Source organism: Lutra lutra, chromosome 5, assembly GCF_902655055.1.
Source record: "Lutra lutra chromosome 5, mLutLut1.2, whole genome shotgun sequence".
Taxonomy (NCBI): domain Eukaryota; kingdom Metazoa; phylum Chordata; class Mammalia; order Carnivora; family Mustelidae; genus Lutra; species Lutra lutra.
The window spans coordinates 59,512,165-59,525,261 of NC_062282.1; the positions used below are offsets into that span (position 1 = coordinate 59,512,165).

General features: G+C 47.1%; 1 protein-coding gene across 1 annotated transcript in view; it reads right to left on the minus strand.

The window, feature by feature from the left end:
• Positions 1-13,097, minus strand: part of SLIT3 (slit guidance ligand 3) — a 595,819-nt gene that overhangs the window by 305,381 nt on the left and 277,341 nt on the right. The gene's annotated exons all lie outside the window — the stretch shown is intronic.

A 13,097-nucleotide genomic window follows, 5' to 3' on the forward strand; every position in this document is an offset into this window, starting at 1 on the left:
TTATGACCAAACCCAAGCTCTGCTGGCTTTCTGACCCCTTCTTCCGTTCTGGAAGGATAGGATGAAATTACTTTTCTGCACCTCCAGAAAAGAGCTGAGTATTATGGACTCTGTGTCTAGTGGGCATCAAGTCTTACTGGGGAAGGACACTACTGAGGGGAGAGTGGCCTCAAAATGATGTGGGAAGCAGCTTCTTTCCCGAAAACTAGGAAGAGTTTAGAGAGAGAAAAATATGCAGGGGCCCCAAAATTTTGGGAAAGGCTTTACTCCTTTTTGCGCCCCAGGGAGGAGGAAAGACCCCAGGAATCATACCTGTTGGCCTATCTGGAAATCAAAATTGCCCCAAATTCCCTTTGCTAGCAAAACTTTTTCTGAGTAGGGCTGCGGTTTTCACGGGTCCTCTGTGGGACTGATCAACACTGCGGGGAGCAGTGCTAGCCATCTTTGGTTTCTGCCACTTGCCAACTCTTAACTGTGTTGGGAAGGATGCGGGAGGGGAGAAGAGGGTGGGAGACCCAGATAGTGAGTGACACACCATTTTCCAGCCAGCCTGGTACATAAGATGGGAACTTAAAGGTCAAAATCAGGTTCATGGGAATGGTATTTCTGGTACATCCAAGTTTCTCCTGGGCACTTGAAAACCCACTTAGAACTCCTGTCTGGCCTTCTCTTTGGTGTCTATTAAAGGACCAGGGGACTTGTTCTTTGTGTAATCACTTTTCCCTGAATTTGGGACCCATTTCCAATCTCTCTGACTCTCCCTCTTGACTGTTCATGTTCAAAACCAGGTGGGAGCTCTCAGTAATAAATTCTAGGAATCTCCTGGGACACAGGAATGGTTCCTGGTTTCACAGTTACAAGAAGGAAAGCCATCCAGATTGTCTCTAGAATAAAATGTCACCAGAAAATGTATTTTAAGAATAAAATACTCCGTCATAGCTTAAAGTGACACATCCCTTCATCCCTCCCTTGATTCATTTTGGCTTGAGAAAGTACAACAAATCCTAAAATGTCTTCAGACGGATCCATCTTCTATGCAAGATTGTAGATACCTCAGTTCATACTTCAAATAAGCTTACTTTCCCAGTTCTAATGTTTTGCACCAAAATTTTATACACCTCATGTACCAACCGACTCTGAAGTCCGGAACTAAGAGACAGCCATTGGATGGTATGCGGTTGGGTATAGAGCAGTGTTCCCAATGGACCAGCGCCAGCTGGGAACTTGTCAGAAATGCAGATTCTTGGGCTCCATCCCAGATCCATGGAATCAGAAGCTCTGCGAGGATGCCTACCAGCCTGTGTTCTAATGAGTCCTCTGGGGGAACCTGGGTAGACTTCTGAGTATGGGAACCTCTGGGGAGGCTCAAGGCCCTGAGGTGTGGGGTCAGACTGATGTGGGTTTGAATCCAGATCTTCAGATACGAGGCTGTTCACTTTGTGCTGCTGGCTCCACCTCTCTCAGCCTGGTTCTCTGATCTGATCAAGATCCTAATAATCCCCAGCTCCAAGGATTGTCAGATCCAGTGAAACACTACACAGAGCCTGGTGTAGGTATTTGGGGGTACTGGTAAAAACTAGTCCGAACCCCACCCCTTCCAAGTTCAAGACCAATGTGAAGCAAGCAGATAGAGAATGTTGGCTTTACTGCTCTTAAAGGTGGTCTGATAAAAGAGGTGATACCACTGACCACTGGACCTCCTAGTGTTGTCTCCAAGAACTTTGGACAATGTGCCTGGGGCTGAAGGGTGGAGAATGCAGAAGGGGCCTGTCTAATCAGAATCCCTGGCTCACGCTGACACACCCCAAGAGTATGGATGGAGGGTGTGTCCAGAGGCCTCACAAGGGCAGTCCTGGCTCCACCCCAAGGGCCGGCTCTGTGGTGGCAGGCACAGAGCTTATGCCACTTGTGAGCTGGCAGATCTGTATGACAAGAAGCCTGCTGGGCTCTAACGGTGCATTGAACCTCAAAGATGTCATAGCTTAGGGCCTGGAGTAGGGAGAAGTGAGTGTTGGAGAGGGGAAGATAGCCTGAAGGCCCTTCATGATTTTTCCTCTTGGGGCCTGGATGTCCCTGCCCCGCTAGGGAAACAGAAGAAGTGGGGGTCGAGCATTTCCCACCGTTTGCAAAAATCAGTGCTCATAAATGTTGTGATCGTTACTAAGAAGTTATATGGTATTTCTAGATTGCTATGTGGGAAAAAAAAAAGGAACACAATGCTTTCTGTCAGGTAGGCATAGCAACATTAAACAGAGAGAAATGATGGGCCAGGCACGTAATAATCAATGTATTAACTCATGCATTCTTATCCTCTGTAGGTAGGTATAGTATTATTCACTTTTGTTCTACACATGAGGACACTGAGGCACAAGACACTCTGTCAGAAGCCAAGGGTGACACAGGTGAGTAGGGGGCCAAGTTCAAGTCCAGATGGTCTGCCTGTAGGGCCTGTGCCCCTAGCTACTGTGCTAGGCCAGCCAAGGCAAGGCTGGGGATTCTGAAACACGTGTGTGCCTTGCCTTAAAGAAATTAGTTAAGAACACACAGAACTGTAAACATTACTAACCTGACCCTTTCCAGAACTGGGAAGTTCTTCAGCTACATTAATGCTGAAATCTACAATTCAGAACTATACAAAGAGAAACACAATGACGAAAACATGAAAATGCTCAACAACCTAAAAACAATGGCAACAACAAAAAAACCTTTAGGTAAGAATGAACAACAGAAACTTTATGATGTTAGAAGTCAGAGCATGAGATGAATCATATCATACATCATAGGCCTGGTTTGACCTCACTAAAGAATCACCAGAGATTACTTTTATGCAAACACAGCCATAAAAAGAAAGACACACACCTGTCAGTTGTAAAAACCCTGAGCATCCGGTAAACATCTATCTGATAAATACGAATCCGCTGTTCAATAATAAGTCCTGAGAATGATTTGTTAAGTCAGTCTTTATTTTATCCTAGATGCTCGCTATTGCATGAGCATCCAAGTCCTACACATCTTGAACTATTCCTGCTAATCTGTCATTTGAGTCATTTCAGAAACCATTTTTGTGAATTCTGCAGGGAGCAAGGTGCCTGTAAGAAGTCTATTACTTTGTCAACTTATGTATTAGTAAAGTTGTGATGTGTCAGAGGGGCATAAAGAATCCCATTCAGGGGCACCTGGTGGCTCAGTTGGTTAAGCAACTGCCTTCGGCTCAGGTCATGATCCCAGGGTCCTGGGATCGAGCCCCATGTCAGGCTCCTTGTTCAGCAGGGAGCTTGCTTATTCCTCTTCCTCTACCTGCTACTCTGCTGGCTTGTGCTCTCTCTATCTGTGTCAAGTAACTAAATTAAAAAAAAAAAAAAAAAAAAAGAATCCCATTCAATTGAAAAAGTGCTTTTCTGCAAATACTTTGTATTCATCCCATTTCAAACCACTTTCACATTTATCCAAATGCTTTGTTATTTTTAATGAATGTCTGATGGGGGATGCAATAAAAACACGTCAGCCAACACTTCTAGAAGTTTTTCACATCTAATGCCTCTCCATCCCTCCTTTGGTGAACCTGCATCTTCTCTGTCTAACCTGAGAAAACAAAAAAGAAACAAAAACAAAACCAAAAAACCTGCATCTTCTCTCTAACCTGAGGGGGGGGGAACCCAAAACAAAACCACCCCCACAGAGGTGAACCATGAGAGACTATGGACTCTGAAAAACGATCTGAGAATTTTGAAGGGGTGGGGGGTGGGAGGTTGGGGGCACCAGGTGGTGGGTATTGTAGAGGGCACGGATTGCATGGAGCACTGGGTGTGGTGCAAAAATAATGAATATTGTTATGCTGAAAAAATAAAAAATTAATTAAAAAAAAAAAAAAACCACCCCCACAGAGCAATGTGCGATCACTCTCCCTGAATAGTTCACTTCAAATTTACCTTCTGTTTGGAATGACGGGGGAGGTCCTCTATCTTTTGAGTTTGGCCTTCATGATTTAAAAAAAAAAAAAAATGTAGATTAAAAAATGCAAAATATCTATAAGAGGTACGTGCACATTCCCTGCTCATGCCTTTACTTTTTTTTTCCTCCTCAAGTGTTTACAATGGAGCATTTCAACTTGTTATAAGAGAGGGAATAAGAGAGTGAAATAGACTGGAAACAGACCAATTTCATCTTTCTGTCAGCGTCTCATGGCAGGTCGAAGATAAACCTCATAAACTGTGAAAAATGAACAATTCTTGGTTTTGATAACCTACGCTGGGACGAGGACCAAGGAGTTAATATCTCTGGAACCCAGAAGTTTATCTCACTTGTTTTTCAAAGATTAATCCCAAACTTATCCCATTTCGTCAACAAGTTCAACAAGCCAAAAGGGAAGTTTTAGACTCCTGGCTGTGGCTCCTCTCCATGTCTAGGATTACTGGTGCCAAACGAAGTGGTAATTAACCAAAAGTCTCCCTTTTTTCCTGACATGCAGAATGGCAAAGCCGCGATATTCCAGAGAAGGGAAATACTGGTGGGAACCGCAGATTTGGTGGGGGTGGGGGGGGTGGCTCAAAAGAAAAACAGGAGGCAGAGGATATGGCCGTAATTACATGGCAAAAGCAACAGGGCAGAAATAAATACAGAATTTGGGGAGTTGGGGAGGATGGTGAAGAGAATGGTCTGGCAGAAGAAGAGTTTCCAAAGCAGGAAACAGTGAGGCTAACATCAGGTAAGAGGCTGGACTTGAAAACCCAGTTAGAGGATTTGGGACATAATGTGATGGCCACAGGGAGCCATTGTGTGTTCTGGAGCGGGAGAGCCTTATGATCGGAGTGCATATTAGAATGCACAGTGGTGTGCAGGCAGCTGGTGGGAGAGACTCAAATCGGGGGTCTAATTGTGAAACAGCTCCATGATTGGGACAAGGGACTGTGAAGGCTGGAATCGTCCACGTTTTTCTCCCTTGATCAAAGTATTTCCCAATTCACCCTAAGCGAATTTTACCCCAGATACATAGAACTTCTACTGCTATTTACTCATTTTATCTTTATCCACTAATAACTTGACTGTTAGATTTACTCAACATAATCTGCGTAATCTGCAAAATCATAAATGTGATATATTAGTTATATATATATTTTCTTAACCCACCTGAAAACAAGTACACAGATAGTAAAATAAGTTTTTACTTCTCCTGAGATAAGTAAAACGAGTGACTTGTACTTCAAATCATTTCAGACCATCAGTGAAAGTTGCCTTAGTTCATAGGCTCTCAAGCTTGCCGCAGTCACAGACCCCTCTGTTTACCTAATAACATCAATAGAATCTTTTCCCAGAAAACCAAGTGTATGTCTGTGTGCATACACAACTTCATATGTCCTTCATATGTCCCTTGGGTTAAAACCCTTTGACTTATATGAAGCCTGAAAAATGTGCACCTTAGCTTCTCGGCAGGCCAGGTCACTGGACAAATCTTCCTGAAACTCACCATGGCTTTAGAGTAGTCAATTCAAGAGCCTGCAACTCCTCTGGGGAGGTCTGACCCTACTCAGTTTCTAGAATGTTCTGTGGTGAAAGCCATTCTTAATGGCTCCCAAGATACCCTTGCTCTTTTCAGAAGCCCCCACTGAACAAGTGCCCTGAGGACACTCTTCCCATGGCACCAGTCTGCACGGTCCAGTGTAGGTGAGGGCATGCCCCTAGGCCCCCGTGTCCACCTCAGGGCAGAACACGGACGTGGCTGGACTAGCCCAGGGAGGTGAGTTGCGCAGTCTTGTCCGTTCTTCCAGCCTGTTGCTGAGAGAGGCCTTTGGTCTCACCCATGGCCCGTGATTGCTCTGTCAAATCAATTCAAGAGACTATAAAGATATAAGAGCTGAACAGCACCAGCAGGGGACCCTTTTTTTTTTTCTTTTAAGGCTCCCTGCCAGATAAAACAAGAATAAATATGAAATAGCTTCATATTCCAAGCATGAACTAATGTTGGGGTTGCGGCCGATACGTAAAGAACAGCTAAACAGGCTTTGACACCGTGACTCTGGAGAGGGCAGCGTTCTCACTGGAAGTGGGGGTGTGGGGATTTATCAGGGCTGTTGGGGAGTGAGCTGTCTGGAAGAGGTTCCTCCCTCGTAAAAAACTCGGGCCCCTGCTGACCGATTCTCACATTAGGAAAACATTGGTAAATCATCAGCATAATCCAAGAATTATTCCCTTCCTCTGCTCTGAGCACGGAGGCCCTTCTCTTCTTATCTGTTTCTAATTTTCTTCATGGGTGCTGTTCCTAGCCCATTAATTGAAAGGATTTTTGGCTAGAAGCCCATGACCTGCCTGGGGGGAAAAAAAACACCATGAAATCGGAGGGGCTGATCCTCTGTGCATCTAAGGGAACCACAAGTGGGTGGGAATGGGTTCTCCGGATTCCCTGCGGGGTTAGGTTCAGAGCCCTGAGGCACAGGTAGGGAGAGCTGGCTGCCTGGACATCCTCCCCTGGCCAGGGAGAATGGTAAATCACCGGCTTTCACAATGTCCTCCAGAGAAAATAAGATCATTACAAGACTTTTAAGATCAAGCATAATAGACTCCCTACAATTTGTTTTTCTTCTGCTGCTTTTACTGTAAACCCCTCTGGGCCTTCCTCCAACGCTGAGTCTGATACTGCTCAGCAAGATGGGGAGGTAAGAGAAGGGGCTTTGGGGTTGCTCAAGAGCCTCCATGCCTTCCCAGCTCTGGGGCTCTGGACATGTGGGTTAACCTCTTCTGAGCAACAGTGACTGGGAAATAGAACTTGAGTAACCGCACTACCGAACAGCTCTGAAAATTCAATGAGACAACGCACGTAAAATGCATGAGTTCCTGGCACACGGCAGGATCTCAGTTAATGGCAGGCATCACCATCCCCACCATCACTGTCTTCCCTGATGATCTGCTGAACCAGAACAGAGGCATTAAGTTCAACTCAGCTCTGTGCCATTTAGAATGGATTTGCAAATGGCACTGGTGACAGGGCCAGTGTATACTTCCCCAGTTACATTTTTCAGCTGGATAACCAGGGTACAGGACAAAATGCAGCTGGAACATCCATTCACTCACTCACTCATTCACTCATTCATTCATTTAATGAACATTTATTGTACCCAGGAAGGTCCAGACGTTTTTCTAGAGTGACAGATACAGCGTTAGCAGGGAAGACGCAGTCCTTGTCCTTCTGGAGGGCATAGTCTCCTCTGCTGTGGGGGTGGGGCTGGAACACCAGCACAGCAAACTCAGTGCAAGATGCCTGGAAGGCCGTCAGCATTATAACTTAAGGCTCATGCTGCATCCCAATGGCAGGATACAGAACTCATCAGGGCCACAGGAACTTAGGGGCTGTACCTGCCCCAAACGCCTGCAGAAAATCCAACAGGAATTTGCTAATCTCTCCTCAGGACCAGGCACTGCTCTGGGCTGAAGGACACCATGGGATTAAGGTTCACAACCTGAGTGAAGGGGAGGACGGATAAGCAAAGAATCATCTTAGCCAACAGCAATGCCTGAGTCCCAAGGCTACACCACTGTATTTCGGGGCTTTACAGCAAAACCATCTACCAACCAGGGTGTCTTCTGAAGCAGGGTATATTCTTAACCTTAAACCAACTTCACATGCCCTCATCATCTATTTCACTTACGGGATAATCTTAAATAAAAGGAGAGCAAAGATTCCCTTCCCACCTAAGAGATGGTACAATATCTGGAGAGTCGGCAGATCGGGATTGTATTCCACTGTCCATATGGTTGGTTCCCCTATCCCTTAACAGCGCAATACCCCATGGGATCCATTAGGAATCTGCCCTCCCCTCCTCCTTTCTTCACTAGCCCCTAACCTCCCACATTAGCACATAAGTTGTGGTCTGGGACTAAGAGGGTTTTTGTTTTTTAAACAGTTAAATCTTTCATTGCAGACCAATTAAAATTTAAAGACTCTCTCCCCCACCCCTCTCTCTCTCTCTCTCTCTCTCTCTCTCACACACACACACACACACACACACACACATGCACACACACACTCCCACTTCTCTGAGCACAAAGAGCCGATGACAGCCTGGTGTTTACTATTAGAAGCAGGATCTGAAAGCCCAATGAGAGAAAGCCAGTCCCACACCTCCACTTATTTTTTCCTGCCCAAAGTTTCCTAAATAAGAGATGACTCTACCAGAAACCAGGAATGCCTCCCATCCAAGCCAGCCAGAGAGTAACACCAAGCCCGCTGGCCCTCTCGGCCGTCATTCCCTGGCAAAGGCTGGGGAGGCACATGTGGTGCCCAGGAAGCAGCCTGGGTCCCAGGCGAGCCTGGCCCTCCCCTCACAGGGCGCTGTCCGCCTCCTTCCGCGGCTGCCACCTGCGGGCCCGCACGACTCTCCTGTTCTGTCGTCACGGGTCCTTGGCAACTTCAGGGGCCCTGCCCCGACCATCAGGGATGAAGGGCCAGCCGTGAGCTTACTCTCCTAGCCCCGGCCTCATTCTCTATTCTTTGATTCAGAAATAACAGACTTTAAAATGAGATTAGGTAGAGAGAGCCCAGGAGACCTCGGGTAGGTGCATAAACGTGTTTACATCAGACCTGTGCATGTGTGTGTGCACTTGGAGGTGTATATTTGGGGAGCACAGCCCGGGTATGTTTGCTGACATACGCTGCAGTCTGTCTGCTTGGCGGAATGCATAGCTACTGGCTTTGCTACCGTTCTGACTAACCTGACTTGCGTAAAGGAGAAAGCTCCTCTACACAGCTTTCCTTCCTCGGGTTTATCAGAGCTGAGGACGGCTCCTTCCCCACGCAGTGGGGTTGTACATACAGAGGTACGTGCCTACACTTTGCCTTTAGGGACCTTGGGTTGCCCGGGACCTCTCTAGCTGGGACACTCAGAGACAACGCAATCATCTCGGGCTGTTCATTTGGATGTCAATCTTCCCCGCTAGCCTCCCTGTTCCCTGCTGCCTTAATGGGGTACCAAACAGTGACCCTTGCAAAGCAGCTGGCCAGCCAGGAGGTTCTGGTGCTGGATTTCCCGGAGCCCAGTCTGAGGAGAACTGCCACTTTCCTGCGGGGTTGCCGGCTGCAAGGGGTCCTCCTGCTGCCATGTTGGGCATATGCCCCCAGCTCTATATGGTTCCTGGTGGAACGATAACTTCATCCTCCTGGGTGAAGTCCATAAAGGAAAAGATAGAGATTAAGAAGCAAAAAAGATTGGGGTGTCTGGGAGGATCAGTTGATTAAGCGTCTGCCTTCAGCTCAGCCGCCTTCAGCTTATGGTCCCAGGGTCCTTGGATTGAGTCCCAAGTCGGGCTCTCTGCTCAGTGGGGAGCCTGCTTCTCCCTCTGCCTCTGTCTTCCATTCCCCCTGCTTGTGCTCTCTGTCTGTCAAACAAGTAAATAAAATCTTAAAAAAATAAGCAAAAAAAAAAAAATCAATTCACTGTGATGGAAAGAAACCATCTCTGGTAGGATGTGAGGTAGAAAAAACTCTGGGTCCCGCGAAGAAGGCGGCCTCCAAACTCCTACAAAACAAGGCAAATGATTTCTGTGATGACTCATCTCTGGGTCAGCACATCATCTGTGGCAACGGAGCTGTGGGGTTGGGAGGAGCAGCACGTAGAGAATGGGGCCTGCCATCCCAGCCAGGCAGAGGAGGACAGAACCTCGGAGAAGAGACCACAGTTGGAGCTAGAGCTGGCATCTGGAAGGAGCCAGAGAAACGCAGAGGGTTTGTGGTCCCAGCCAGGTCCCTCTCTTCACTGAGGAAAAGAGGCTCCTAGCCCTTGCAGCCTAGACAAGCCACTTGAACTCACCATCCCCTTTCTGAGGGAAATCTTCCAGCTCTCACTTTGCCTCAGAGCTAAATTATTCCAAAAGCAGTAACCGCAAACACTCCCCATGTCCTTAGTATCTGTCAGGTCCTACGGCAAGCCCTTTCACACATTTTCGCATGTGACCCTCACACCAGCTCATGGTGAATGTCTATATGTGCTATCGCTCGCATTTCACCGACAAGGAAACCCAAGTTCAGAGATGAGCTCACTTGTCTGAGGTCGCACCGCTAGTAAGCTGGTGAGCTGGTGAGCTTTCTGTACCCAAAGTCACAATTCAGTATGAGCAAAAATCACTGCTCTTTTTAGAGGAAACCAGGAACTGTCAACCAGGAGAGAGGGATTGCCTTGGGACACAAAGCCAAAGGACCCCAAAAGGTATCAAGCCAGAAAATCATCTTCCTCCTCTTGAAATTTCCATTCTACCTCAAGTCCTCCCCTGCAACTTTGGAAACCGGCAGCCTGCTAATTCACTTTCCAGATCCCATGTAGCTGTGTCTCTGGATGATCATAACTGGACTGAGTCAGCTGACAAGGTCTGCAAGACTCTCAGAAAGATATCATTAATTTGAAACGATGCCAAGTGTCACCTGGGTAGTCCATCTGCAGACATCCTCCTCCTTCTTTTGCCAAAGAGCAAGCGTGCGATGCAGCTCCCAGCTCCCTTCCGCATCACCTCTCTGTGCCAGGCTCCTCCAGCCCACGCAGCCATCTATGCTGACGAAGGGCAAACCAACAGTAACCCGCGGAGGTGATATTTGGTCCGCTGCTGTCTCCAGAGCAGCCCACTTTCCTGGAAGGCGCTTAGCATCCTGATAGCGCATCCCAACATCGCATGAGGCAGCCATAAGTCACCAAACCCGTTCAACAAACACTCGCTGAGCTCTCACTCCAGACGAGGTAGCAGGCACGCGGAAACACAGTGCCTGGCCCTCTCCCACATTATAAACGTAATGCAGGAAAAGACCAGTGGAGGAATGTGCCAACACGGGGTGTAATTAAATACATGCTAAATGAGCACCATTTTCATGACGGCTGGAACGTATTCTGAACTATTAATTTGTATCTACTTTTCATCCATTTTCTCCTCTCCTGTCTTCTCTCCTCAAGCGCGGGGCCAATCAGCCTCGCCTTCATTGCCTTCATTCTCCTCAGAGAGAAAGGAGGAGTCCCTCGTAAGGCTCTCTGGCTCTGACAGTCTGAAAGCTAATGCCTGGAGTTGAACCAGCAGGGTTTGTGGAGAGCGAAGGGGGCAAAGGAGGAACTGGATGGAAGAAAAGGCAAAGTGAACTGGAGAGAACCAAGGTAGAGACAGGTTTTTTCCAGAACAGAAAGAAACATCCTGGGGCTGGGAGCAGAGGCAGGAGGAGAATGAGGGCACAAGACACCGAGAGAGGCAGAGAGACAGAGAGAGACTGAGGCTGGGACTGCTGGGTGATCAGGCAAGGAAGACTCAACCTCATGACTCTTGGCTCAGCAAGACCCTCCACCCCCCCACAGGCAGAGGCTGTGTTGTACATCCAGGCAAACACAGGACCGGAGATAATTCTGCAAAACGATTCTCCGCTCTACAGTGTGACCACAGAGAGCAGGCAGCCCTAGCTGCCACATGGAGGGGGTCAGGGGCATCACAGACGTAACTTGCTTGGTTTCCACAAGGCCCTAGAACAGTGGCCCGGACTGAGAGTGGAACCCAAGCCATGCCCACCACGGTTTCTTGGCAGCCTAGAGGGATAGGGCCTCGGTTGCCAGAGACAATCGAGGACGTCCTATCCTGGGTGGGTGTCCGGTACTTCTATTTGCTGAGTCTGGCAACTCTGGAATGGACCTGAAGAAATTAAGTTGACACAAACGATGTGGACAAAAATTCGTATCTGAGATTCGTACAAAAATTCATTTGTAGAACCGAAATGGTCCGCTGTGATTTATATTCATTCACATATAACACCTTTTATTTTTAGAGAGTTTTACAGTTTATACAGTTCCTTCACTTATATTGTATTGTTCAACCCTCCCAATAACCTGGCGAGATGAGAAATGTGAGTCCAATTTTTTTCCAGAAGAAGATAATGGGGCTCAGGGAAGCGAAGCCCATTGTAGATGCTAAGTCCACGTGGGCCAAAGCTGTACCCAAAACTGGTTTCGGCTGCTCTGCTCTGGGACCCTGCACTGCCTCCGAGCCCCAGCCTGGCCCAGGTGCTAGCAGTCCAGACTTCAGTTCCACATGCCTCACATGAGCCTCTGTGAAGTGTGAGCTTTTAGAGGTGTCTGGTTCCAGATGACCTCTCTCTGGTTTGCAGAAGAGCCAGAGCTGGAAAATGCCTTTACTTGGTGAGGGTCTCCATCACCTGTGGGTTCTGGGATGACAAGACTTTGGATGATAATCCTTTGGGTTCACTGTAGTCCAGGTCAGGTGACAACTGACAGGTGACAAGTAAGATGGCTTGATTCTAATGTGAGGATGGTGTGGATGGTGATTTCTGGAGAAGGAGGCCAGACTTTGGGATGCTTTGCAGATCACTGAGGAGAGTGGACGGAGGAAGGCTCTGTCCTGCACACTCAAGACAGTTTCTGCCTGGGGGCGGTGGGAGGGCCTGCTCTGTCAGAGCTCTGGGTTTTACACATCCTAAAATCTTTACTTATGGATGTCAGGTCAAAGGGAAGAGAAAAAAAAAAAACCCAACCAGACTTGAAAAGTTACCTGGTTCTGCTGTCAGCAAATGGGCTGCAGCTGTTTTTGCCATTACACAAGCTGGAGTGCTTTTTTTTTTTTTTAAGTGTGTTGTAGGAAATCAAGAATATGATCCTGGGGAAGCCCTATGTGTACTACTGTCCACTTTGATAAAAATTTCATTTTTCACTCTACACAGAAGATTTCAATGGCAGGAAAATGTTCTCTCTTTTTTTTTTCTTTTCTTTCTTTCTTTCTTTTCCTTTTGAAGTGCTGGAAGATGGAAACCAGTCTTATTGTCCTATTTTATTATTTATTGCCCACTAACAATATAATTTATTAACACTAACAATGATAACTCCTCATTGTTGGTTGAAGTCATTTTGGGGGGGTGAGAAAGGGCATCTTATAGATTGGGAAATGAGACAAGTTTTCGATGATCACCAAAACATTTATTACCAACATCTATTTTGTAATGTTTCCAAAGCACCATGACATGAAGCTCAGCAGACCCATGATAAGTGTCTCTGAGAATTTCTTTCAAACATCTCATCAACCGGCAGCCACTGACATGTGGCAAGTCCTCCAAGGAGCTGGGGCCATTCCTGCGT